Source organism: Pinus tabuliformis, chromosome 9 (genome assembly GCF_031772625.1).
Source record: "Pinus tabuliformis cultivar Carrire ecotype Pingquan chromosome 9, CPIR1, whole genome shotgun sequence".
Classification (NCBI taxonomy): domain Eukaryota; kingdom Viridiplantae; phylum Streptophyta; class Pinopsida; order Pinales; family Pinaceae; genus Pinus; species Pinus tabuliformis.
The window spans coordinates 162,927,631-162,942,083 of NC_142307.1; positions in this window are offsets into that span (position 1 = coordinate 162,927,631).

Genomic DNA, 14,453 nt, shown 5'->3' on the forward strand with positions numbered 1-14,453 from the left:
ACACACCTTTTTTCACTTTGTAGGAGCTTGATATTGCCTCTGATGTATCTCTGTACTTCCCAATCATCTAGTTCTAAATTTGTGACCTGTAGTAGCTCTCTGCGTCCTCTTTCCAATACCACCAGTCTGATCCAAATTGGATTCTCCAAGAAAGAGTTATTTACAATCTCCCGAGATGACCTGATTATAGACCTCTCCAGAAGAGCGAACTTGTATGAAGTGCCACGTGTACAATTTTTGATCTTTGGTTCTAAAAACGATATACAAGAAACTACAATCCGTCCTCTTTCTGTACCTTCTTACAAAATTTCAATCTGATTCCCAGAGAGAAAGTTATGATGATTTTCCCCAGGTCACCTGTTTTGAATGTAATTCAGGAGTTTGCAAAAAGACCAACTTCCTCAGATCATATCTCCGCAAATATCGCGCGAAAAGCTCTAAAATTCGGACCCAAGGTTCAACGGGATTTCTTCTCAAATGGGTTTTTCTGCGACTTCTGAAACGTCACAGAAAAAAAGTTATAGGGAAAATGCCACGATGACCTTTTTGAAGCAGTGAAACCCTAGAATCCAAAGCTTTGATACCACATGTTATGAAACCAGCTCAAGAAAAGATAGAAAAGATAGATCAACACCTTAGAATTCAGCCTCTTCGAGGGGGCAACCTCCTTTACATTACATAAATGAACAATTATTGGATGATACAAATGACAAAACCTCCTTTCTATATATAGGAGTCTAAGGAGTCACAATATAATCCAGCCGACCTAACAATAATAATATAAAGCCACAAAAATAACAATAGAGGGATTCTATGGGGCACATAAATAACAATATGGGGGTAATAGGGGCACAACAATATAAATAAGGGGTATAATTACAATAGTAATGGGGTAATCATTAGTATTATAGGGACCCAACAACTTATGCTAATGCCTTCAATTCTCAGTTCTGCCTGCTGTTAAGAGAAAGAAGATGCACTTCTTTGGTTGATATGCAAGTTGTAGCCTTTGAAGTAGAAGCGAATATTATTGCTGCAGAGAGACTTGAAGGTGATGCCGAGAGGAGAAGTCAGGGAGGTGAATCCTCATCATCCTCAAAGCCTGAGATCGATGAATTAGCTAGGATGATTGATTTTTTAGCCTCTGATGTTTCCAAACTAAAAGCTAAGCAGTATTCTCAGGAAGTTGGAGTTCATTGTTCCTTTTCTCTTCCAACTCCAAATCCATGTAGAGGAACACATGAGAATTTGCAGATTCTGCAAAGAAATAATATTACAAATGAAGACAAAGGGGTGAGGCCCCTTTTACAGAATATATCCATGGAAGAAGTGCAGCATGAGGAGGAGGTCCATGTTTTGGAAGGTGCTCCTTTCCTAACAAGGGCTCCTTATGAGAAAGCATTATCCAGAGGCACTGTTTACCAGTTTTTTGTAGCTGCAGAACAACAAGCTGATCAGCAGAAGCAGTCAGCAGCAGGTCCCACCATCCTCAAAGAGTTTGAGCCCGAAGCCAGCCCAGCTTCTAGTGACTATGCAGATCTGCAAATTAGCCAGCCTGCTATCATCCCCTGCCCAGTGATCAATAAGGGAGAAGAAAGCTCTCCATCATCTTTTGTTTCTTTGTCTGCTCAAAAGAGAATCCCTCACAGTTGCCCCTTGAACACTGAGGCAGAACAAAATTTAATGCTCAAGGCTGAAACTGATCATCTCAGTCTTGATATTTTGAAACCTGCTTAGACGGTCTCAACACAGACTGAAAATGCAACTTATTAGATGACAGAGGAACAGGGTGTACAGTCTTGGAACTCCTACTTGGATGTGGACTGTTTCAAGAAATATTCAAGAGCAGATAATGTCTCTGTCTCCCTTGCACAAGAAAACGATGGTTCCTCATTCATGTTAGTTGTGCAGATCACAGATGACACAGAAAAGTACACAACAGTCATGATTATGCAGCAGGTGTACAGAGGCTCCTATGAATAACATCCAAGGAGGAGAGCACACAGAAGGGAGATGAAGGTTGATCCATATCTACCTATTAAGCTCAAATGTCCTAAACTGTTTGAGGTGGATGATCAAATAAATCTTGTTTTGCAGCTCTATGATGAAGGGGCTGAGAGCAAGAGAAACAATTTTGATGGCCCATCAGTTGGCCAGTTTTTGAATATTTATGTTGTTTAAGGCTCTCAAGCCTTAGTGATGGTAATCATGTTCTTTTACAGGTTTCTATTTGTTAGAAAATTATATATTACAGAGCAACATAACACATAAAATATTGCAGAAATATAAACACAGAAAACACATAAAACAAGAGAGACACAGATAAATGTGGTTCACCCAGTTTGGGCTACATCCACCCCGAGCAGCCAGTCCTTCCTTTGTATTATCCAGCAAAATGAAGAGACACAACCTACAACAAATCCGTTGTAATATCCTCTGTTTTCTCTCACAGTCTCACCTCTCTGTTTCTCGCTCAGAGAATACACATCTATTTCTCAGCCTCAAATACAATACCCTCATACAAAGAGAGGGGTTGCCTTCTAGGGAAAAAAACCCTAAACTAAACATAAGTTCTACCGTCAGATCATCCGCCTAATGAACGGCCCAGATTGACTAGAAATTACTATACTTTTACAAGGCAATTTTACATCTATTTTTTGCTTCAGGGGCGCTGACCCGAACCCATGCCAGGGGACCGCTGGCCCCTGGACCCCCCAGCCAGGGGGGATCGGCCCCCCTGGACCCCCGCGGGGGGGACAATTCCCCCTTGCACCCGTGTACAAACTTCCTGGGGTATACATCCGGCTGAAACAAAAGACCTCAGAACAATCATGCTCCACACACAACGCTATTGTAGGCTTAGCTGACTCGATGCCCAATGGATACTAGGCATAGTTTTGAAATCTTATTTTGCATGAAGGCAATGGTCTGCAGTTCTTGAGACCTCACAGGGAGGATCTCATCCCCAGAAAGAGCTAGTGTTAGCTCTGCTACATAATTCGGTTTTTGTTTGGTTGAAGACAGCTTGGCAGTGTTGTTGGTGCTTGAAGAATTCTTGCAGTAGCCTTTTCCTCCTTCCTTCTTCCTTGTATTCTCCTCATACTCTCTTAACTCCTACTTAATCCATTAAACCCTGCTATCCCTGTTTTACCTTGAAATTTAGCTTAAACCCGTATTCATTTAATCCCCCGCTGCATGGGTTTCCCCCCCCGATTTCACTTCTATTTTGTTTTGAAAGCCTATGTTCTGTAGGCCCTCAGTGTTAATTCTTAATCGCCATGTGACCCAATCATACGAATTGGCGCTCTCTTTTAAACCCCACTTTGATCTCCACCGTCGATTGCATCACGATCTAATGGTCTCCATGTTCTCTGCTCACGCGTTAAACATCGTTCTTATCTCCACCATTGATCGCATCACGATCTGACGGTCTCCACGTTCTCCGCCCGCGCGTTAAACATCGTTCTTATCTCCACCATTGATCGCGTCCATCGTGAGATCTAACAGTTACTGCAATCCCCGATTGCACGACTTGCACGGGCGTTAACCTGCGGGGGCACGGTTTTCGTCCGCCATGTGTCGTATTCTCACTGGATCGCTGCCCATTATACAGAAACCACCAAGCCCTGTAGGCGGTACGGGGAATACCGCTCGCCACGTAAAACTGCCATCCTCACCGTTTAAAACTCGCGCACCTTTCACGCCCGATCGCCGTCGGATCTGCCTTACTACGATCCGATGGCTGACGATTGTCTTCGCCTGTCCGCCTCCCGATTCTTCCCGCCAATGATCTCCACCGTTCATTTGCTTGATCCAACGGATGTCGTTTGTTCCCTGATCTGCTCATGCCTCCACCATTCTGTCTACGCCCATTACCTGCTCTGTGCTCCCGAAACATGAAGATGGCCGGCGACCAGTCCCTGTATTGCCTATATTAAATCTTCAAACTACCTCACTCAAGAAGCAGCATGGCCGAAGGACAAAAAGTACAGCCTCGAGCAGTTAAAGCATTTATCAGTTATGGGTTTCTTTAATTCAGCATTCCTCCTGCTCAGAGAAGGACGTCAAACTATCTAAAAAGGTCGATTTTGTTCATTAAGACACTGAGATTGCAGCAGAGGCCCATTTCAGATTGTAAATGTGGTTGGTGGTCCATTATGACCCCTCCACGCATAGTTTAGCAGATTGTTTTTGTAATCAACTTTTATATATATCCACAAGACAGAATGTAATAGGTTGATGAATGTTATTATGATGTAGACTTCAACTTCTGGAGACTGTAACTGTTGTGACACCTGTAGCTTATGGTCTTCATTTTCAGCTAATACAAGCTTTTTTTGCTATTAATTGCTCACTTTCCAATTCTTCTTCTTTTTTCCAGGCTGTGCCTGTTATGCATTTATTCGTGTGTTGTTAACGTTTAGCATTAGAGAGGCTGTCATCCCACCTTTGCGTTAGAATTTAGCATGTATCATTGAATTTGTATGCAGGTTTTTGTTGTTTGAATGCTAGAGAGCTGTCATCCTATCTGTGCATTAGGAAATAGATTTATAGACCTTTTAACTGGTTGTAGATGTCCATCACAGGGTCCTGTGCATCTGCTGGTGTGATCAGTATTCTCCATCATCACATTTTCGTTAAAACTATGAGTAATTGGTGGTCTAAAGCCTTGCAGTCTGGGGGTGTTCACCCATGTTTGGGGTTAAGCATAGTAGAAGTGGTTATCTGGCTTGAAGATGCAACATTTCTTTCATTCATCCACCATTTATCCAACATTTTGTTGAGTTTGTAATGTTCCCGAGCATCTCTAATATACAACCTAGGAGAGTTTCTTGGGGTGATAACAGTACCATTTCCCTACCCTGTTGTCTTTGGTAACCTAGAGAAGCTCTCTTTGCTGGGGGAGAAATCTCGGCGGGGGACCATGGATAATCTTATATGATATGGGCATATAAGTTGATATGAATTGAGAGTAACCACCACTATATGGCCTCTTCTAACAAAAATGTCGCAATCAAACACAAATTTCCTCTACTTGTTTCCATCCACTAAGTTGAGGTCCATGTACTCAAACTCATCCACATGGATATAAAGAAATGGGTAGTAGAACAAAGAATAGTACCTGAAATAAGATGTTGTGGAAACATGGTGTAGTTTAAACCTTATGGCCTCAGCTAGGTTGGTTGGAATATCAAATAGGTGGCCAGGCTACATCATTTGTCTTAAAAAACCCAAGGTGTCTTTGTTGGCTATGTTGGCATCATCATCCCCTAGCAGATGGGAAATTAGGGATAGGATGGGTTGGATGGATTCAACAAAGATGGTGATAGGAAATCTATCAACTATAAGCATGGCTTGTAGGTCAGGGGCCAAGACCATCTACATGAAATATTGTTGTTCATTGACTCGGAGGGTTGAGTAATGATACACTAGGGTGACATCAATTAACTGTTGGGGTTCTAGAGAACTAGGGTAAACTAGGGAATTTTGGATTAGCTATGAGGTTACTTCAATAATTTTTACCCCAAAGGAGGAAACAAAGCAGTTTTTCTCATCGATGTATGCTGCGGCTAACCAGGAGACAAATTCTGGAAAATGGTGCATAATGGGTGTGATTTGGTAGTACAGGTCAGAGTCAACTACCCAAAATGGGTCCTCCCCTGTGACATGGCTTCCATATAGTTCAAAATGGAGGTTAGACGAGTGATATGCACAAGCAGGGTCAACTACTTGAGCCTCCATATCCATGAGGGGATCAATGCTGGAAGAGGTTTTGACCTTTCAGGCCTTTGGGGTCTAGGGGGATGCTTTCTTCATTTTTTATGGGTACTAAAGAAAAATTACAGGTGTACAAGAGCAATTGGATTACTTGGTTTTCGTGGAGAGGGTAAAAAACGATGTCGGGAAGAGGTACTCGGTCAACTAAGCTTGAATGACATTTCTATACAGGTAATTGGCGGGAGAGCGATGTAGTGGTGAAAAATGTTTGAAAATGGTGAGGCGGGAAGGTTTTTATAATTGGCATGGGGTAAACATTTGGTTGACATGGGGGTGATGTCATGGGGGGGACACCTAGCTAGATGTGATTGGGTGATGGTGAGGATGGGTGGATAGGTGCAGGTGTGGGTGGAGTTATCATTACCTTTGAATCTGTGCCTGCTTGAAAAGTTGTCCACCAATTGGTCCACATGGTGCATGGTCCCCGCTCCCACCATCCTCCACTGGGTTGGATAGCGAGAGGCTAGAACTCACACTCCCCTCCCCGGAATGAATCTGGACCGTCAAATCCAGATCTGAAGATTTTTTTTTTTGGGGGGTGCTTGTTTAACACCAGAGGAAGTTAACCCCCTAAAATGCTTCTGGGGAGTTTCCAACTAGAGATGGAAGGTGATCCACTCAAGAGATGATTGACCTTTAATCGATGATGCATGCTTGCATAAAACATGTCCTCTTGCCCTGTTGTGCTTTCCCGATAGGGGTCCAATAAGCATCTCTTGTGTTTTTAGACCTTCTTTTTTAGCTCTAGGCCCTGATAGTGGTCCCCATAGTTGATTTAGATGTCATTTTGAAATAGGAGGCTCTACTAATGACTCATAAGATGATTTAAAAGGAATTTTGGACCTAAATCATGGCTTTGATCTATCAATTTCTTAAAACACATGAGGAAGGGTAACAACACAAACCAAAAAGGCTATGGTGTTTTCTTCCAAATATAATCAAAATCTCTCCATCTTAAATATTAAATCTTTATCAGTTATCATTTTTAGGTCAAAATCACTAATAATATTCTATACATTATACATCTTTGCATGAGAATACTTTCTTTCACAAGCATAAATAAAAGCAAAAACCATTTCCATAACTACTATTTTACTTTTACATGCATCATTAAGTACAAAACCATAACTACTTAACACATGCAACACCTTAACTACTATTTGAAAAACTATAATTTTATTTAATTTAATCAAAATGAAAAACCATGGGAGTAAATTTGCAAAACCATGGTAATTTTTTTCTAGTTATTATTCTTGTTTCAAAACCGCAGGTAATAATCTGCTTGTTTCTTCTAAAGCAAAACCATTCTTGTTATTACCCATGTAAGAACATATGCAAATAATATAAAACATAGTCATCATTTTTGCCTATATTTCAAATGCATCATACAAATGCATACACTTATACAAGTTGACGTATTTATCCATATTCCAAATGCCTTAAATAAATACATATGATTATAAAATCACGCCTATTTATCCATATTTCACATGCATTAAGTAAATGCATGGTAATTATAAAATGAAAAATGCATTGACAAAGGTCAAATTTTATTTACAAGTGTAAAAATGTTTATAACTTACTCACGGGGACTTCACGAACAAAGCAATAGCATATCACGTGCATTCATATTCTGGCATAAAAAGTGAGGAAAAAATGAAATAATATATTGAGCATATAATAGGGGGTAAAGAGTTTTTATATGTTGTATAGCAATATGTGTATTATAAGGTATTGTTTATACAATACATTGGCCAAGCGGAGGAAAAAAAATAAGTGGGCTAGAGAAATACACGTTCACGAGAACTGTGGGATAGTGGGCTAGAGAAATAGACGTTCAAGAGAACTGTGGGAGTATCGTGGGATGGAGAAAGAAAAAACTATGATAATATTAGGTCCATAGTAGCCTAGTATTAAAACCTATGGCCCTATTTTTTATTTTATTTTTTTTTTTAGACAAATTTCGGTTGCTATATTATGAGCTGAAAAAGGGAGTCAGATATCCATACATACAATACTTTCTGGATATCTTAGATCAGAGGAATTACAAAATGGGTCCCTTCCTTGATCCTTGTTCTAGTAGTTTTGCCTCTAAAACTTCCTAAACTACTGTAAATCCTAACATATTGCAAAGACCAAAATTTACAGCTACACAACATATTTAATCTATTTCAATATGACTGATCTGTCTAGCCGTGGACTCTTCCGGATTTGGGTCTGGCTCCATCTGTTTTGCACTGGAGGAGCTGGGGGCATCCTTATTCTTTTTATCCATCATGTACTGTAGGATTGCAATCGACTCTTCTGCATGACTACAGCGATTCGCCAAGTTTCTGAACTGCTCATGGAGAGAGGACACTCTGTGCAAAAAAAGATTAATTTCTGCCCTGTATTTCTCATTCAGTATCCTATACTGGTCTTCCATTCTTGCCTCCAAACTCTTGACCTAGTCCTCCATGATGCGCTGTTGCGCCCTTAACTCCTCAAATTCTGCTTGAAGGTCTACATAATGAAGGCAGTCTTCTGATCGGTCCATATTTGTCTCAGGCGATTTCCTGTTTGAAGTCTCTGCTACTGAAACTCGAGTCTTTTGAGCACTAAGTCGATTATAGCAGGCAGTTACTGTAACTCGAGCAAACTGAATGGATGAGCGATTCTTTTGAGCACTAAGCCAATTACAGCGGTACCAATGCTTACACGGACAACTTTTCTTAACACATTGAAGAAATCTATTCTCTGATGTATAAATAGAATTAAACTGCACGCTTTGAGGGCGGGGAGATGTCAAACTGAGCATCATGGGACTATTGCATATCCGCAGAGTGATTAGTTGCAAATCTCGCATAGCATGGAGGGTCGATCTGAAACGACAATTCTCACCTGAAGGCTTGTGGCTTCTCATGCTTTTAGGTGAATTCCTGATTGCAAATCTGGGCAAAATCCTACCCACATGTCCTATTCTGTCGCCGGCACAGGTTCCTTGATCTTTCTCACTGGTTCTGTCTGCTGGAGGTCGCCTGTTGTTGACTAGATATGTAAGGATCATGGTAACGGTTGGAGTGTCACACTGGAATTACAGCTCAGACTGCCAATGGGCCTTTTGCATGCTTTGCTGGCATGCTTATCTGCTTCCTTGTTCAAACTACGTAGGATGTGATAATATCTAACCTCTTCCATTGTCGCGTGAAGGATTTGATTTCGTTGATTTATCTGTTGGAGGAGAATATTTGGTGTACTCTGTCAGTGTGCCATAAAAGCCGAATAATTATTGAGGAATCCCCGAACACCACTGCCTTCTTTATCCCAAGTTTGATTAATTGGGTGAGACCCTAGAACAGGGCTAGTCCTTCAGTTCTGTTGTTGGATTTCTCCCCTAGTCCCCATTCATAATGAAGGATGTAGTCTCCGTTTGCATTACAAATAACGCCCCCTGCACCGGCCAGACCCGGATTCGACTTAGATGCGCCATCAAAGAATAAGCAGAATCTATTGTAGTTACTCAGCCAGTTAGAGAATTCCTCCTCCTTTAATCTCAGTTTCCATGCGCTATTTGCTTCTTTTGCCTTTATCCCCCTCCTGCTAGTTTCCTGTGCACTGGATATGTTCTCCAGAACGTAGCTGAGAAGATTTCTCTCTTCTATACTGTAATTTGTTGCGTCAATTTTGCCGCTGGTGTGGTTTGTAATTGATTCTAGAGCCAACATTTTGGCTTTGTGGTAGATTTTCCTGATGCTGAATCCTTTCTCCTGGAAGACCTTGCCATTTCATGCTAACCAAATGCGCCATAGAAGTGTGAGTGGTATGGTGTTCCATACTCTTTGAGCCAGTTTGCTTCTTTTCTCTTTCCAAGGGCAGTTCTTCCTCCATTTATAAATCGTTTTTGCAATGGTGTTCTGGGGTTCCCAGGGTGATTCTCCAATTGAGGCCATTTTCTTCCAGCATTCACTGGCCACCGGACATTCTATAAATAAATGCTGCATTGTTTCCTCTGATCTGCAACAGTTTTGGCACCTGGATGGGCCCATTATGCATCTCTTTCTTATATTTTCCACTGTTAATGTTTTCCCTTTCAGAAGTAGCCAAATGAAGAACTTAACCTTGGGGGGTGCCTCTGCTCTCCATACTATTTTCAAGTGGTTCTAGGGTTCCTGTTGATAGGTGTTGTCACAGAGATATTGATGTCCAGCTTTTACTATGTATTGTGTTCCAGTTGGATCACATCGATACCGATCTAGTGTACCTTCTTGAACCGGAGCTTTGCTGTGGAGGAGCTTCTTTAGAGCGTTGAGGCTGGTTTCTAACACATTGGGGGGATCCGGAAAATTCCAGCCTATCCAGGCATGAGTGTGGGTGTCCCATTTTGATATTTGGGACAAGTGGAAGAGTCCTTTATCATTAAGCCAGTTTATGACAGGGATTGCCTCTGCTTTTGATCCCATAGGTTGCTGCCCGAGGATTTTGTCTATAGAGAAATTGATACTGTTTCCCCCGCCTGGGACCTTAGAGATATTTTGATACATGAATGGTATTGCCTTCTTGCAAAGTTGCCAGATTTTTGTACAATCTCTGTTAGGTATATTAGACTCCAAAAGCTGCTGCCTTGTACAGTTTAAGTATTTTACCTCCAAAACCTTCTTCCACCACACTGTAGGCCCTGTGATCAGTCTCCATACAATTTTTGCTCCAAGGGCCAAGTTGAGAAGCTTTGGGGATCTGATGCCCAATCCTCCTTTTTCCTGAGATTGGATTATATTCTTCCAGCTTACTAGATTGAATTTGTTTTTAACCGTTTTCCCTCCTTGCCAAAGAAAGTGTCTGAGTACTCTTTCCATTTTCTGATGGAAAACAGCTGGAGCATGATATAAAGAAAAACGGTATATGGGGAGAGATGCAATACCTGATTTTAGGAGAATTAGCCTTCCTGCTGGGTTCAACCACATTGTGCCCCATTGCTGCACTTTCCTCTCTATTTTGTCAAGTATCTCATTCCAGGTATCAGCTTTCAAGGGTCCCAAACTTACTGGCATTCCTAAATAGGAGAAGTGGTTCCAGATTATACTGCAGGAAACTCCAAATATGCTTGCAATACTGTGGATGGTATGATTTGCTGTGTTCCATCCATAAATACAACTTTTTATCTGGTTGACTTTCCCTCCTGAGTAATCCATGAATTGGTCCAAGAGCTTTTTGAATCGCCTTGCTATTGTAGTGGATGCTCCTCCTATCAGCAGAGTATCATCCGCAAACTGTGAATGATTGATGTTCTTTGTTCCATGTTCGATCTTAATGCCAGTGATTAATCCTACTCTCTGGTTATAGTCCAAGTCTTGACTGAATGATTCAGCCATGAGGATGAACAGATAAGGAGAAAGGGGGCAACCTTGTCTGAGACCACGGGATGATTGGAAGGCTGCACATGGTCTCCCATTTATCAAGGGGGAGATCCAAGGTCCAGTTATACATGCTGCAATCATAGTGATGAAGGAAGGATCAAACCCAATTTTATGAAGGGAAGCATACAGATAGGAGTGCCTTACTCTATCAAAAGCATTTGCAAGATCCAGCTTTAGAACGAATCCTTTTTCCTTCCTGGTTAAACTCGAGTGGATGGCCTCTTGTACAAGGAGAATAGAATCAGTAATGTGCCTGTTGGGGAGAAATCCCCCTTGATTTTCAGAAATCAAGGAGGGAAGGAGAGGTTTAAGCCTGGCTGCTAATATTTTTGAAATAATTTTGTAAGCTGGGTTGCATAATGAGATTGGCCAGAATCTCGAGAAGGAGGAAGGGCGATTTTCTTTCGGTATCAAAGAAAGATAAGTGGAATTGGTGAATCCCCCCATTTTACCTTTTTTCATCACCCAACGAATCATCTTTAAGAGATCTTTTTTTATCATTGACCAGTATTCCCAATAGAAGCAAATGGGGAATCCATCCAGTCCTGGTGCTTTGTCCGGATGCAAACTCCAAATGGCTACTTTGATTTCCTCTTCTTTGCTGTTCATTTCTTGTGTGACCCCTTTAGGCATATACTTGAGCATGTTTGAGTAATCTTCTGTGCCTTTGTCTTCAGTCAGAAGTTTACAAAAATTCCTGGTGGCTACTTCCTTTATAGATTCCTGGGTACTATATCGGTTTCCTTCATTGTCCATTATTGTGCTCACTGTGTTTCTAAGTTTTCGCACAGTGGCTTGTTTATGAAAGTAAGCTGTGTTTTTATCTCCTTCCTGCAACCAAAGTTGCCTTGATTTCAATCTCCACTTTATTTCTTCATCCCTGAGGATTTGGTTCAGCTGTGAATATAATTTACCTTCTTGTTCCTTATTCTGCTGAGATAGCCCTTGCCTTTCGATTCTCTGTTGCACATCCTCTAGATCTTGCTTGATTTTCTTTTTATTCAATTCGGGCTCTTGATAATTGCTCCTTGCCCAGTTCTTTAAAGCCTGCCTTACTCTTTTAAGTTTTGTCTCCCAGATATAACTTGGAGACCCCTCTACATGATGGATCAATGTCGTTTGCACCACTTCTTTTGCAACTGGTATCCGGTTCCATATTGAGCTATATTTGAAAGGTATGGGCCCTAGAGGGCAGTGGCTTTGGAGAGTTAGAGTTATCGGATAGTGGTCAGAAGCCGACACATTGAGGATATTTGAATAGCCTGTTGAGAAAGTGGAAAGGTATGCTATGCTGATAAGGAATCTATCGAGCCATTCCATGATGTTGCTGGCACCAATTCTTCTGTTACTCCAGGTATACCTATGGTGTTTGGGCCTGACATCAACTAGATCATGATCCTGTATTATGGTCTCTAATTGACTTCTGGAAGGATCAGGAGTGAAATTACCTCCTCTTCTTTCATTAGCATGCAGCACTAGATTAAAATCTCCTGCTACAATGAGATTGGTATTCTGGTCCATTTCTATGTTTGCTTTCAGAGTGTCCCAGCATATCTCTTTTTCTCTATACTGATTTGGAGCATACACATTATACACCGTTACTGATTGGCCTCTAGTTCTGCTTTCAAATGCAGTTCGGATATAGTTTTGATGAACATTGGTAGAGCTGCACATCCATTTGTTGTTATCCCATAAAGTTGCTATGCCACCTGAGGCTCCTCTTGCCTCACTTATGCTTCCACGGAAATGTTTCTGCTGACTAATTACTCTATTCATTTCACATTGATCTTGCTTTGTTTCTTGTATAAGCATGATTTTGGGGTTCTCACTGTGGATTAGATCCTTGAGGGCAACTAGCTTGGAGGGGTGCCCTAATCCCCTGCTGTTCCAAGATAGTATTTTCATCATGAGATACTTGATATATGGAGAGGTGCTCGCCTCTCATGTCCTTTCTTGTTGTTTTATTTTTCCAGATGCCCAAGAATAAAGGTCTCTATTGGTGTTTGAGTGCCCAATGCTATGTCTTTTTGTGCGCTTTCGTCCCTTTGTTGTTTAGCTGATTTTCTTCCAGGTCCTTGATTTTTTGGAACATCACTGGGCGCTCCATGTTCCTTTAAAGAGCTTCTGGTAATTCTCGAAGATTGAGGATCAGGTGGGGGCTGCATGGAGGGGGGAGGAGATTGATGAGGCGGGGGATCAATGGAGGGGATGCCAGGGCCCGATTCAGCCTCAGAAAGGATCGAAAAGGGATTGGAAAAAGGAGGTAGGGGCGGATCGGGTATCAGAGAGGGAGGGGAAGAAGGGCGCTGATTGGAGGTTCCAGGGACATCAGCATCCATAGGAGATTTGTGGAGAGGCGATGATTTTTTCTTTTTAACAGATTCCCATTGGCCATCTTGCTCATCATTATCAACATTAACAATTTTTGTGCATCTATTTGAAAAGTGTCTGTATTCGTGGCATACCTTGCATTTAAAGGGTATCTGCTCGTAGTCCAATTGCTGGATATGGCTCCAATCATCCACTTTCAGCTTGATCGCCTCCAGTAGTCCTCGGCCTAGGTCGACTTCCACACAGATCCTTGTGCATGCCTGCATGTTGTCTTTGGGTTCACTGCGATCTATGTATTTTCCCACCGCATTTCCTATAGCTTTAACTGAATCATCCCCCCAACAGTGAAGAGGGAGATGAGGCAGCCGTACCCAAACTGGAATAGCATTCAGGATATCTAGTTCTGGGTCGAAATCCGTGGTCCACTTGTTGAGGTAGAGGCCCCTGGAGTCCATAAAATATGGCTCGTTCCTAAATATTAGATCTTTGTCCTCCTTTGTCTCGAAATGAAATGTAAAATATCCTCTGCCACAGAATCTGATAGATATTTTACCCTGAATCTTGTCCGACCAGTTTCGTTCAATCCATCTTTGCACTGTTCTGGGTGACGACCAAAGTCCTATAAATTGCCTAATTAGTCCTTTCTTTGCTAGAGAAAGGGATGCCATGCGTGGGATAGCAGGCAGCAGTTGAACTTCCTGTAATACATAAAGTTTCTTTACAAACTTTGTTGCTGCTGGTCGGGGTCGCTACGGGGGGAGAGATTTTACCAGGTTGGAAAAGGCCCGTTGCAGATCCGGATCCCCACAGGGTGGATCCGGAGGATCCATGCTGAGGCGCGGTCGCAGGCGGTCAGGCTCACAGCAATCTCAGGCTCGCGCGTGCAGCAATCCCTTTTTTTTGGTTTGTATGTCTGATTTGATGATGTTTTCAAGAGTTATTTGCAGGTTG